Source organism: Vombatus ursinus, unplaced genomic scaffold, assembly GCF_900497805.2.
Source record: "Vombatus ursinus unplaced genomic scaffold, bare-nosed wombat genome assembly UNPS02009573.1, whole genome shotgun sequence".
In the NCBI taxonomy this organism is placed as follows: domain Eukaryota; kingdom Metazoa; phylum Chordata; class Mammalia; order Diprotodontia; family Vombatidae; genus Vombatus; species Vombatus ursinus.
This window is the reverse complement of record NW_020949351.1, coordinates 1,798,617-1,812,236: the sequence shown is the minus strand read 5'-3', so window position 1 is coordinate 1,812,236 and position 13,620 is coordinate 1,798,617.

The window sequence follows — 13,620 nt, the reverse complement described above, 5'->3', positions numbered from 1 at the left end:
GGCTAATATAGAAATGTTTTGCATGAATTTACATATATAATGGCTCTCTTATTGCTTGCCCTCTCAAAATGGGGGGATGGGGCCAGAGGGAGGAAGAGAATTAGGAATTCAAAATTTAAAAAAAAATTTTTTTTTAAAAGTTATATCAAATCGCCTAGGTAGCAGATTTGTAGTGTTTTTTCCCTTTTACGGCATCAGACCATGCAGAAACAGTAAGATATGGGGTCATGGAATAAATACATGCGCACACACCTGTAAATACACATGTGTGTCTACTATAAGTAATAATATAATACAGATATGATCAATATCGCTCTTATCTATTTGACGAATTTCCCCTGGGGTGAGATCTAGGACACATTTTCTTAGTTGAGGTAAGTTACCTCATTCCAGTGAGAGAGCTCCTTCATTCTGCGTTGTCCGATGTCACTCTTAGTATAAACTCATCCCTACTAATTTCATCACCAGGCTGCGAATGCAGGTCTTGGCTGCTATAACCTCCCTCAGCCTCCTCTCCCCTCCGATGAGGGCGCTGGAAGGTGGACTCTCCGCCCACTCCATTTTTCATTTGCTGCTCTTCTTGGTTTCAGTCCACAACACAAGCCATCCCCGGGCTGAGTACCCTCTGCTGCTTCGCTTTCCTGCCTCCCTTTGCGTGTTGTTTCCCCGCTTTACATTATAAGCTCCTTGAGGTGAGGGACTGTCTTTTTATTAATTGTATCCCCAGAGCTCAGCATATAAATGCTTATTGGATTGGATTGGATCACCAGTTGGTACAACGTGGCTCCCGGAAATTGCTTTGCATTTGTTTGTTATGTATGATCTGTTTATTATTGTTGTTGCTGTTAGCCACGTCAGTCACTGTCCGACTCTTCCTCACCCCATCTGGGGTTTTCTTGGCAAAGATACTGGAGCGGTTTGTCTGCCTTCTTCTGTTCATTTTATAGATGGGGAAACTGAGGCAAACAGAATTAAAGCTAATAAGTGATTGAGGCTGGATTTGAGCTCAGATCTTCCTGACTCTAGGCCCTGTGGTCTATCCACTGTGCCACCCAGCTGCCCCAGGGGCATGTATGTATTATGACTATATTTGCTTTGAAATGCTTTTTGGATTTGCTCTCTTTTGTTTGTTTTGTATCTTCTTTCTCATGGTTCTTCCCATTGGTTCTGATTCTTCTTTACAACATGATTATTGTGAAAATTAAAAAAAAAAAACAAAATAAAATGCTTTTTGGCCAAAAAAAAAAAAAAAAAGACATTCCTGGCTACTCCATTTAACTTTTGAAAAATATTTTATTTTTTTCCCAATTACATGTTGGTTTTTTTTTTTTTTTTGTCTAGGCAATGGAGTTATGTGACTTGCCCAGGGTCACACAGCTAGTAAGTGTTACGTGTCTGAGGCCGAATTTGAACTCCGGTCCTCCCGAATACAGGATCGGAGCTCCATCCACTGCACCACCTCACTGCCCCCCCCCCAATTATATGTTAAAACAATTTTTAACATTAGTTTTTTTTTTAATTTTGAGTATCAAATTATATCCATCTTTCTCTCCTTTCTCTCCTCTCCCCAGGGAGTAAGCAATCTGACATAGGTTATACATGTGCAATCATGCAAAACATTTCTATGTTAGTAATTTTGTACAAGAAGACTCAAGAAGGAAAGACACACACACACATACAGATAGTATGTTTCAATCTATATTCAGACAATATTAGTTCTTTCTCTGGAGGCAAATAGTCTGTTTCATCATGAGTCCTTTGGGATTATCTTGAATCATTGTATTGCTGAGAATAGCTAAGTCATTCACAATTCTTCATCATACAGTATTGCTGTTATTGTGTACTATGTTCTCCTGGTTCTGCTCACTTCACTTTGTATCAGTTCCTATAAGTCTTTCCAGGTTTTTTCTGAAATAATCCTGCTTGTCATTTTTTATAGCACAATAATATTCCATCACAATCATAAACCACAGCTTGTTCAGCCATTCCCCAATTAATAGGCATCCCCTCAACATCCAATTCTTAGCCACTACAAAAAGAGCTGCTATTTATATTTTTGCACAAATAGGTCCTTTTTCCTTTTTGTTTTTTTTTAATATATATTTTTGAGATACAGACCTAGCAGTAGTATTGCTGGACCAAAGGGTATGCACAGTTTTATAACCCTTTGGGCTTAGTTACAAATTGCTCCACACAATGGTTGGATCAGTTCACAACTCCATGAACAGTGCATTAGTGTCCTGGTTTTCCCACATCCCCTCCAACATTTATCATTTTCCTTTTTTGTCATATTAGCCAATCTGATAGGTGTGAGGTGGTACCTCAGAGTTGTTTTAATTTTCATTTCTCTAATCAAAAGTGATTTAGGGTATTTTTAATAATTTATTTATTTTTAGTTTTCAACATTCACTTCCAAAAGATTCTGAATTTTAAATTTTCTTCTCCTCTCTCTTCTCTCCCCTCCCCAAGATTGTGTGTAATCTGATATAGACTCTACTTATACATTCATATTAAATATATTTTCACATTAGTCATGATGTAAAGAAGAATTAGAACTAATAGCTGGAACCATGAGAAAGAAGAAATAAAACAACAAAAGAAAAGGAGAGCAAAAAGTATGCTTCCATCTGCATTCAGACTCCATAGTTCTTTCTTTGGATGTGGATAGCATTTTCCATTGTGAATCTTTTGGAGTTATCTTAGATCCTTGCATTGCAGAGAAGAGCTAAGTCTATCAAAGTCAGTCATCGCACAATGTGGCTGTTACTGTGTGCAATGTTCTCCTGGTTCTGCTCACTTCACTCAGCATCAGTCCATACAAGTCTTTCCAGGTTTTTCTGAAGTCCACTTACTTATCCTTTCTTATAGCACAATGGTATTCCATTACATTCATATTACACAACTTGTTCAGCCATTCCCCATTTGAGGCTTTTATCTGGGATACTTGTTATAAAAATTGTTTCCCAGCTTTCTGCTTTCCTTCTAATTTTGGTTGCATTGGTTTTGTTTGTGAAAAAGCTTTTTAATTTAATATAATCAAAATTATTTATTTTACATTTTGTGATGCTCTCTCTATCTTGTTTGGTCCTAAATTCTTCCCATATCCATAGATCTGACAGATAAACTATTTCATGCTCTCCTAATTTGCTTATGGTATTACCTTTTATGTATAAATCACATACCCATTTTGACCTTATCTTGGTATACAGTGTGAGATATTGGTTTATACCTAGTTTCTGCCATACTGTTTTCCAGTTTTCCTAGCAGTTTTTGTCCCCAAAGCTTGGATCTTTGGGTTTATCATTTGCTAGATTACTATGGTCATTTATTATAATGTATAGATACTAATACATTCCACTGATCCACCACTCTATTTCTTATCCAGTAACAAATTGTTTTGATAATTACTGCTTTATAATACAATTTGAGATCAGGTACAGCTAGATCACCTTCTTTCGCATTTTTTCCCATTGATTTGCTTGATATCCTTGCAGATCCCTTGTTCTTCCAGATGAATTTTGTTATTATTTTTTCTAGCTCTATAAAATAATTTTTGGTAGCTTGATTGGCATAACACTGAATAAATACATTGATTTAGGTAGAATTGTCATTTTTATTATATTGAGTCAGTCTACCCATAAGCAACTCATATTTTTCCAATTATTTAGATCTGACTTTATTTGTATGAAAAGTGTTTTGTAATTGTGTTCATATAGTTCCTGTGTTTGTCATGTCAGGTAGACTCATTTATTTTATATTGTCTACATTTATTTTAAATGGAATTGCTCTTTCTATCTGTTGCTACTGGATTTTGTTGGTAATATATAGAAATGCTGATGATTTATGTAGGTTTATTTTGTATCCTGCAACTTTGCTAAAGTTGTTAATTATTTCCACTAGTTTTTTTAGTTGATTCTCCAGGATTCTCTAAGTATGCCATCATATCATCTGCAAAAAGTGATAGTTTTGTTTGCTCATTGCCTATTTTTATTCCTTCAATTTCTTTTTCTTCTCTTATTGCTATAGCTGGTATTTCCAGTACAATGGACATCCTTGTTTCACCCCTGATTGTACTGGGAAGGCATCTAACTTATATATAGGAATATAAACAGTTTAACCTTATAGAATCTCTTATGTTTTCTTTTTCTTGTTTCTTTTTTTTACCTTTTTATGTTTCCTTTGAGTCTTGTATTTGAAGATCAAATTTTTCATTCAGCTCGGGTCTTTTAGTTAGGAAGGCTTGAAAGTCCTCTGTTTCATTAAATATACACTTTTTCCTCTTGAAGGATTATACTTACTTTGCTGGGTAGGTGATTCTTGCTTGTAATCCTAACTCCTTTGTCTTCTGGAATATCATATTCCAAGCCCTCCAGTTCTTTAATGTGGAAGATGCCAAATCCTGTGAAATCCTGACTGTACCTCCATGATACTTGAATTCTATTTGGTTGCTTGCAGTACTTTCTCTTTGATCTGGGAGCTCTGGCATATGGCTATGATGTTCCTGGGAGTTCTCATTTTGGGATCTCTTTTAGGTGGTGATCAGTGAATTCTTTCAATTTCTATTTTGCCCTCTGGTTCTAGGATATCAGGACAATTTTCCTTGATAATTTCTACAAAGATGTTACCCAGGCTTTTCTTCTTTTTTTCAATCATGACTTTCAGATAATGCAATAATTCTTAAATTATCTCTCCTGGATCTGTTTTCCAGATCAGTTGTTTTTCCAATGAGATATTTCACATTTTCTTCTATTTTTTCATTCTGTTGATTTTGTTTTTATCATATCTTAATATCTCATAGAATCATTAGCTTCCACTTGCCCAGTTCTATTTTTTAAGGAGTTATTTTGTTTGATGAATTTTTGTACATCTTTTTCCATGCTGTTGACTCTTTTTACATGATTCTCTTGCATTACTCTCATTTCTTTTCCCAGTTTTTCTTCTACTTCTTTAATATGCTTTTTGAAAATCCTTTTTAAGGTCTTCCGGGACTTGAGACCAAATTATACTTTTCTTTGAGGCTTCATATGTAGCCATTTTGATACTCTTGTCCTCTTCTAAGTTTGTGCCTTGATCTTCCCTGCTACCATAGTAACTTTCTATAGTCAAGTTTTGTTTTGTTTTGTTTTGTTTTTTTTGCTTTTTGCTTATTTTTTTCTGCTTATTTTGTGACTTGGTATTTTTAATGTGAGAATTGGGCTCTGTTACTGCATTGTGCCAAGCTTCTTGTGCTGGGGCTCAAGATCTTTCTGATTTCTTTCACTGGGCCTCAGGGCCTTGCACTGGAGGGGAGGGGCTATCTACTGGCTTATACTGTGGACAGGGTCTCCCTGTTGGCCTTCCCTGTCTGTGGGGTTTCACTGCTGGCCTGTGCCTGGGGCAGGGCCTTGCTGCTGGGTTGCTATGAGAACAGGGTCTCTTTGCTGGCTGGCCCTGGGAAGGGATCTTGCTATTGGCAGGTCAGCAGCATGGTCCTGCTGCTGACCTGCTCCAGGGGGTGGGGCCTCAATACTGGTCAGCATGGGGCAAGGCCTTACTGGTGGTCTGTGCTGGGGGTGGAACATCTGGGGTGGGGCCTTGCTGTGCTGCCGAGACTGCTGGCTTGGGGAGGAGGGAGCAGAGCCTTGCGGCTGGATCATCCTGGGGCTTGTAGCCTTGGGGCAGAGCCCCCTGCTATGAGGCTGGTTTCTGCTGTTATACCTTGCTCCCCAACTACTCCAGTAAGACAGACCTTTCCTGCAGAGCTGGTAAGCTGCTTTCCTGCTCCTAAATCAGTTCCAAGACAGTTTTCAAGTTTTTTTTGTAGGGGAATTTGGGAGAGTTCCAAGGAGTTCCAGCCTCACTTCACCTCTTGGCACCAGAAGTCTCTACTCTATTTAACTCTGAGCTTATAAAATGGGCTTTATAATTAGGATGTTTAAATTACAGTCTTGAAGTCAAACCAGACATAGATCAACCTTCCATCCAATAACAGCTCACATTCATATCCCTTTTTACAGTTTACAGGCACTTAAAACAACCCTGTAGGTGGATGATATCCCTGTATCATTCCCCTTCTTAATAAAATTCAGTGACTCCTCATTACTTCTAAAATCCAATTCTGATTGGCATTTAAAACTCTATTCCCAACTACATCCTCTCCAGTCTTATTACATATAGTTTTCCCCTTTAAGGCAAGAAGGTGGTGCTGTGGATAGAGCACTAAACCTGCAGTCAGGAAGGTTTGAGTTCCAATACCACCTCAGATACTGACTAGCTTGGTGACTTTGGATAAGTCATTTACTATGGTTTGCCTCATTTCCTCATCTGTGAAATGGCAACAATACTAGCATTTATCTCTCAGGGTGGTTGTGAGGACCAAATGAGATAATATTTGTAAAGCACTTTGCAAACTTTAAAGCACTATAGAATGCTCGCTATTACTATTAATCATGCCCATTACAGTCCAGTCTAACTTCTCTTCTTGCTTGTTCCTCACCTTTAGTACTCTCTTTTCTGTTATGATGCCTTTGCATGTGGCTGTCCCTTTTGTGTGGAAAGGACTCCCTTCTTGCTTCTACCTACCTACTTTTCTTTCAAGGCTTATGAAGCTTTTCCTGATTTCCTCCCTTCACCTCTCCCATAAGCTGCTAGGTCCTTCACCCTCAAATCTTGGTGGACAGCTGTTTTTTGTATCTACCTCTATATGTAAATGTTGTCTCCCCAGACCAGATTGTGAACTCCTTGACAGCAGAGATCTTTTTTTTTTAACCTATATATTCCCTAATGATTAATATAGTACCTGGTACACAGACACTTAATAGATGCTACTGATTGTTTGAATAAGGAAGAAACTGAGGCTTAGAGAGGTCAAGTCACTTGACCATCATCATACAAGTCAGAAGGGGGATCAAATGTTGATCTTCAAATCTTAAGGTTCCATTTTCTATTCATACCCTCTCTAATATCTTTTGTGGTTGTTCTGTCGTGTCTGACTCCAAATACACTTTGTTCGTGGGGTTTTCTTGGCAAAGACACTGGAAAGGTTTGCCATTTCCTTCTCCAGTTTGTCTCCATTTTACAGATGAGGTACTGAGGCAAATAAGGGTTAAGTGACTTGCCCAGGATTGGGCACAGCTACTAAGTGTCTGAGGTTGGATTTGAACTCAGATCTTTCTGACACCAGGCCTGGTGCTTTAACTACTATACCACCTAACTGCTCTTACATTTAGTCAAACAACCTGCTTGAATATCTCCAAAGACAGGGAGCTCAGTACTTCTTAGCTAATTTCTTGGCTGGGCAGCTCTGGCCATTTATTCTTATGATAAGCTCAAATCTGCCCCCTAATTTAAACTCACTAAGCTTAGTTCTGGGTTCTGGAGTCATACAACACAAACCTGCTCCTACTTTATCATGACAGCCTTCTCAATATTTGAAGACTTTGAAGAACTGTCTCTTAGTTTTCTCTTCTCCAGGTTAAACAGCCACAGCTCCTTCAACTTTTCCTCATATTATGTGGTTTTGACAGGTCTTTGCCATCCTTTGCAAATCTTCTTTGGCTACAGGTAGCTTATCAATATCAACTCTTCTGAAAGGTGATATCCCGAAGTAAACACAAAATCCAGATGTGCTTGACCAGAGTTGAGTATAGTGCAATAGAATAATGTGATATACATAATAATATAATATACATAATATAATATGGTATGATATGTGATATAATATAACACAATATAATATAATAATGATTTAATAGATTGCTCATCAAATAGATCAGAGGGAATGAAGCCTGAATGGGATGCTGACTGTAAATAGTTCTCTCTTAAGACATTGGCTTAAAACTTAGGATTTTTTTTTAAATGTGGATGTGCATTTTCAGAAAAAGAAGGAAAAAACCAGGGAGCAGTTGCATAGCATTGATTTTTTTTAATTATTTTATGCCATGGTTTGACCACAGCATCAAGAAACAAGCAGAAAAAAATCTGTATTTCATCACTAACAAACAGCATTTAGAGCAACATGTCTCTTTAAAAGTATTGCAGTTACAGACCTTAGGTCTAAGAACTACATCACCATTGCTCAGTTAAAAGAGGCAGATAACACAACAGTTGGAAATCTCTTCCTGCATATAATGGGGAGTTAGGCTGAAAAAGAAAACACAAATGGGTATGTTAAAGGAAACATAAGACTTTGACAGAGGCCGGTCATTAGAGCTCATATGAACTATGGAAAAGTTCCAATACAGGTGTAAACGCTTTATTAGTAGATTTGTTTTACAATAAAAATAAAAAGAACTAAATGTGGCGGATAGTACTTTACATCCTTTAAAATAGCTTTAAACTAGATAAGTATATACTTTGAGAATGTGATTTCTGAAAGCCATAAATTGAACAACAGTCCTATACCAACAAAGCTGGTTAAAAATGAACCAATGTCTCAACAGCAAAACTGAAATCCCAATTAGATTGGTGTGGCACAAGGAAGCAATATTGTAAAAGTAAACTCTGGTTTTGTCTCATATCTCTGGAACCTGAGCTTTTCAGGATGGCTTTCAGATAGTCAGGCAACAATTCCCCTCCACACACACCTTAAAAAATGTTTTAACTATTCTTATGTATGGATAAAAATGAGTAGGGATCAGCCTTGTATTTTGGACTAGTCAGCAGTAATGTGGCTGAAGCTGTTACTATCAAATTCTCTTAAAGCACCGATGCAGGCTATAGCACAGAGTAAACCAAGAAGTTATGAACTGACGAGGTCCATGGAGATGTTTGTTAGATATTCTTTCTCTTTTCACTGTCCTTTCAAAGCAGATCACTGATTCAAAAGGGAAAAAAAATTTTTTTGGTCCATTCAACATATAAGGGTAGTTTTGTGATGATGCTATTGGGTTTTCCTGTACAGGGTTACTCAGCAACACTTTTTGTTTTTCATTAGAAACTTTTTAGAAGTGGACACTTTAAAAATATCACAATGCAAATAAAACTCTGGAAGTACTCAAACAGAATTAACATGTCCTCTTGGAGACTAAAGGAGAAATTGTGGAAACAGGAAAACTATGTATATTTCCACTCAGTGAAATAGAACCAGAAAGGACATGTCCAGGATACAATATATACCACCTGGCTTCAGAGACTTTAAACCCTAATGAAGGCTCTAATAAATACAGGGGGGTGGGAATCTGAGGGTTTTTTTTTTCCTTTGATGACATTAAGATAAATAGTTGAATCGAAGCTAAATGTGCCAAGGTTGCAATCTGACTTTCAGAATGGAGCCGGCTTGCACACTCTACTGTTGCATGCTGTGAGACTTGATTGGACATTTAGCTACAGCCAAGACTTAATATCATCTCTGACCTATCTATTCAGCAGTTGGCTATTATGTGTTGTAGTTCCTATCAGAAGCCAACAGCAGTAGAGAGAAAGTCTATGGGCTCTTGGTTTCCACTATAGAAAAACTCTTCACTTGACTGGTCTGCTAATTCCCTCCTAAAGATTGGGGGAGGGGGGAAGGGAAAGGAGGACTTTGCAGAAATTCTCAGTTAAATTAAGAATGGGATCTGTACTCTAAAATAAAAGTCTGTTTTTCCTGAGGTATTCTTTCTCTATGAACTATGTGAATTACTCACAAGTTTAACAGCCAGAGCTACTTTTTTTTTTTTTGAGAAAGAAAAAGGCACAGAGAGACTTGTAACACAGACAGTCAAAAATGCTTCTAGTTGAATAAAGCCCCCTGACAACAGGTTGATTTCCTTATGCTTCCATCTCTTTAAAAAGTAACACACATACACACACGCGTGCAAGTGCACACACTTGCACACACATATACACACAAAACTGTTGGATTTTTCACAGGGCTTTGCGCTTTCATATGACAAGGTGGGGATGTGTCTTCTGTCTGATAAGGAAGTTGGAAAAAAAAACAAGATCTCTTCTGACCAAAACAAAAGCAGCTAATACTGGTCCACCTTCATAACAGCAAAATGGTGGCTGAAATGAGACACATTGAATTGTAACATTAAAGCTGTGTGTTTGTTTAAAAAAATCATCTTCACAGCAAAGGTGCAACAATTGATGGCTATCTATACACAGGCTGGTCAAACTGTCACTTGTTTTTTGGAGTTTTTTCCATGTGTTATAATATTGATATTTAATAGGAAAATAAACTACATAGACTTTATTTGTATGCATCCATTTGTAAATTTTCTTACAAAAGAGGACAAAGCACATAGGCATTCACAAATTCTATGCCATTTCTTTTAAAATTGGTATCACCTATACATTATTTTACAGTATTAACATTTTTGTTCTACCCATTGGGTAGGTAGGATATGTGCATAATATATTCAAGTTATATACAGCACCTTACAAATAAAAACAGAAGAGACCAACAACTTAAAAAGCACCATTTTAAGTGAGGCACGACAAAGGTGGGAGCATAGAGTGCAAGGTGGGGAATGGGGTGGGGGTTAGGTTCCTAATTCTGCTTAGACCAGAGAACAGGAGGCACCTTAGTTGCTTACAAACTACTAACATGCAGATTTCTTTGAAATGATATATGTATAGTGTGTCTATATGCTATGTCTAGCTATAACCCCAACCACACTACAAGATGGCCCAGCAAGAAAATGAAGCAAAATGCTAAAGGATAAAAGGGAGACAACTGCTTCCTAACCAAAACTCCTGCCCCTACCATTTTTTAATTAGAAAGCTAACACACCCAAGCAAGGAAAGCAGCAGCAGCAGTAGCAGCAACAAGCAAAGGACGGACACACACACATTGAGCTCTGGCAATAACTGACAGTGTGTGTGTGTGTGTGTGTGTGTGTGTGTGTGTGTGTGTGTAAACCTCACAGAGATGCAGTGCTTAAATGAAATTACACTAAATGGTGGTGCCTAAAACAAAATACAGAACAACGCAAAGTAGAAGTGAAGTAGAAGAAAAGCCACATTTTCCTAGGGTTGGCTGTGGCCACTCTCTGGAGCTCCTTCAGACAGGTCCTGTTAGCCTGACAGCAGCAGGGACTCATTGGAAGATACAAAATGCAGGCCACACAATAAGCCACCAAGTGGGCTGCCTTCGGCTAGTGGGCACATGAGCCAGTGACCATGTCAGGGGGATTATGTTGTACAGTGGACTCCTGCTCGAGAACACATTGGACTGAATGGCCCCTGGTATCCCTTCCAATTCTGACATTCTATGAATCTTAAGTTTCTATGGGAAATGGGAACTGGAGGGAGAAGGGCTATTTGTCAAGGACATGAATGATAAAGTGTAGAACTAAGGGAATGAGAAGGTAAAAGAAAACTTGCTAATAACTACCAGCTTTCAAGATACATTTTATTGACCTGCATCAAGAAAATGAGGTGCAGGTAATAGAAAAAAAAGAGGTGAAAAGGTTAGGTGTGGGCCTACTCCCAAGCTCTGCCACTGGCCTGAGTTTAGGCCTCCCTGGAATTAGCATAGGGAGAGGTATTTTGAACAATTGAACAAATACACATACATATATATCTGCCCTGGAAAGTTTATCTCCAAGCAGCAGCTTTATTTCTGTTGTGAGTCTTTTTAGAAAGGGAAATCAGGTTTAAGTTGTTTAATGGAAAGTTGCTGATTTTTTTTTCAGGGAGGTGTTTTTGGCCCATATGTCCCAAATCCATAGTAGTGGTTGGGATGCCTGGAAAGTTCTTCCCCTCCCTATACTGTACCACTTTTCAGAGAGTTTCAGACAGATGCAGGCTGTATAAGTCCTTTGGGTTAGTTTAGTAGCAAAAATGGAAAACAGCAAAGCAAACAGGCATCACCAAACACATCAAAACTTAACAGCCCTTCAATCAAGAAGAGAACTGAATGAGTGACATATAGAATTCACCCTCTGGTCAGACACAAGTGCTGTTAAGTTATTACTGACACCACAGTGGTGGTTTTTCTTTAGACTGAGACTGTGTGCTTTTGAGTTTCTTTAAGACTGTCCTCTCACCATGTAACTAAGGGAGTCTTAGGACTTTTTCTGGATAGCCCTCCTTCCTCCCGCCCCACTTAGCCTCCTAAAAAGATAGTTGGATGGAAGATGCACTATTACTCTAACAAAGAAAATCATTGATTTGGTAAGTAAGGTGGTTTGAAATCACCTTTCCTTCTTTCTCCCTTTCCCCTTTCTACCTGGCCCCACCAAGAGCAAAGTGCTTAAAACGTACTTTTTTCATGTGACCTTCTCATTTCTGGGATGATCAGAAAAGATTGTAAAGGAAATGCAAAGTAAGGGAAAGAAAAGGGGATAGTAGAAGGCTTAAGATGTATTCATTCACCTGTGCTCTGGGATCTTCCACATAAAATCTGCACAAGCAACCTCACACATTCTTTGCATCCCTAATGCTGGTGATCAAGGAAGCCATAGTTTCACTGGAGGTGGGAATGCAGAGCATTAGAGGGAGAAGTGGTCTGAGTCATTAAGTCCTGGGTTCAAGTCCTTTCCTTTAAATATCACAGCTTAAGCAAGTGACATAACTTCTCAGTACCCTTGGGCAACCCTCCAAGGCTGTAAGTTGCAAAACTGATGTCCTGATAGAAAAGAGTTCCAATACACTGATTGAATTACTGATCCAGACACCCCCCCTTACTCCTCCCTGAATGTTTTATTGGTAACCACTTTTTCCTATATCACATGAGTTTAGGCTAGGGGCATGCCAAGTATACACCCTAAGAGGACTTCTCTGAAAGGTTTAAGACCATCATATCAACCATTTTAAAACCACGTGTTATAAGGGAACATTTGACCATTTTCTTTTAACCTTGTGGTTTAAAACAGGCTTACTTTAAAATCCTCAAGTTTTGTATAATCCATGTTTTGCATTAAAGTACGATTTGATGTTTATAAGAACTGGGTCTGAGCTCTAAAAATTGATTTCTGAAACTTCACTGCCTTAACAAGGGTGTGGGTTGGTGGCAGGCAACTGCTCTAGCATGCCTCAGGGCACCAGCCCCTGGAAGTTCAGGTACTGAACACCTTTCCCAGAACTCTCCTCTATAGCCCAGTTACTGGTCACAGAGATGCTCAGGCCTCAGAAGAGCTCAGGGTCCCACTCACGTTTCTTGTAAACACAAACACCTCAAATGCCAAAAGCCACTACTGCCCCCAGAACCCTAGGTCTCTTTGAATTGTATCTAGGGGTTCCTTGATAATAAATAAGGGTCCCTGGGTTCTACCATCCAGGAGGAGCCTAAGGTGAATCCCAAATTAAAACCAGTGATCTAAATCAGACCTTTGGGCAATTGGAGTTTTAACATAGTTCTTGCTTTTTTTTAGGCAGGGGATTAATACAATTCCTGTTCCTAAGTTTAAAAAAAAAGTCATTTTAATAAACATTGACCAAAGACCATTACTTGGATTAAGATCTATCTGAATTGAGAAAATGTAGTTTTGTTTACTGCTTCAGGCAGTGTGGTTCAATGAGAAGAGAACATAGGATCAACAGGACGAATCTTTCATCTGAGCTCTTCTTTTTACTCTCTCTATGACCTAGAACAAATCTTTTCGCCACTCTATGCCTCAGCTTCCCCATCTATAAAACAGCGCTTCGATTAGATGACCTCTAAAGTCCCTTCCAACTCTAAATCTGTGATCTTATAATTTGTTCTTATTTTCC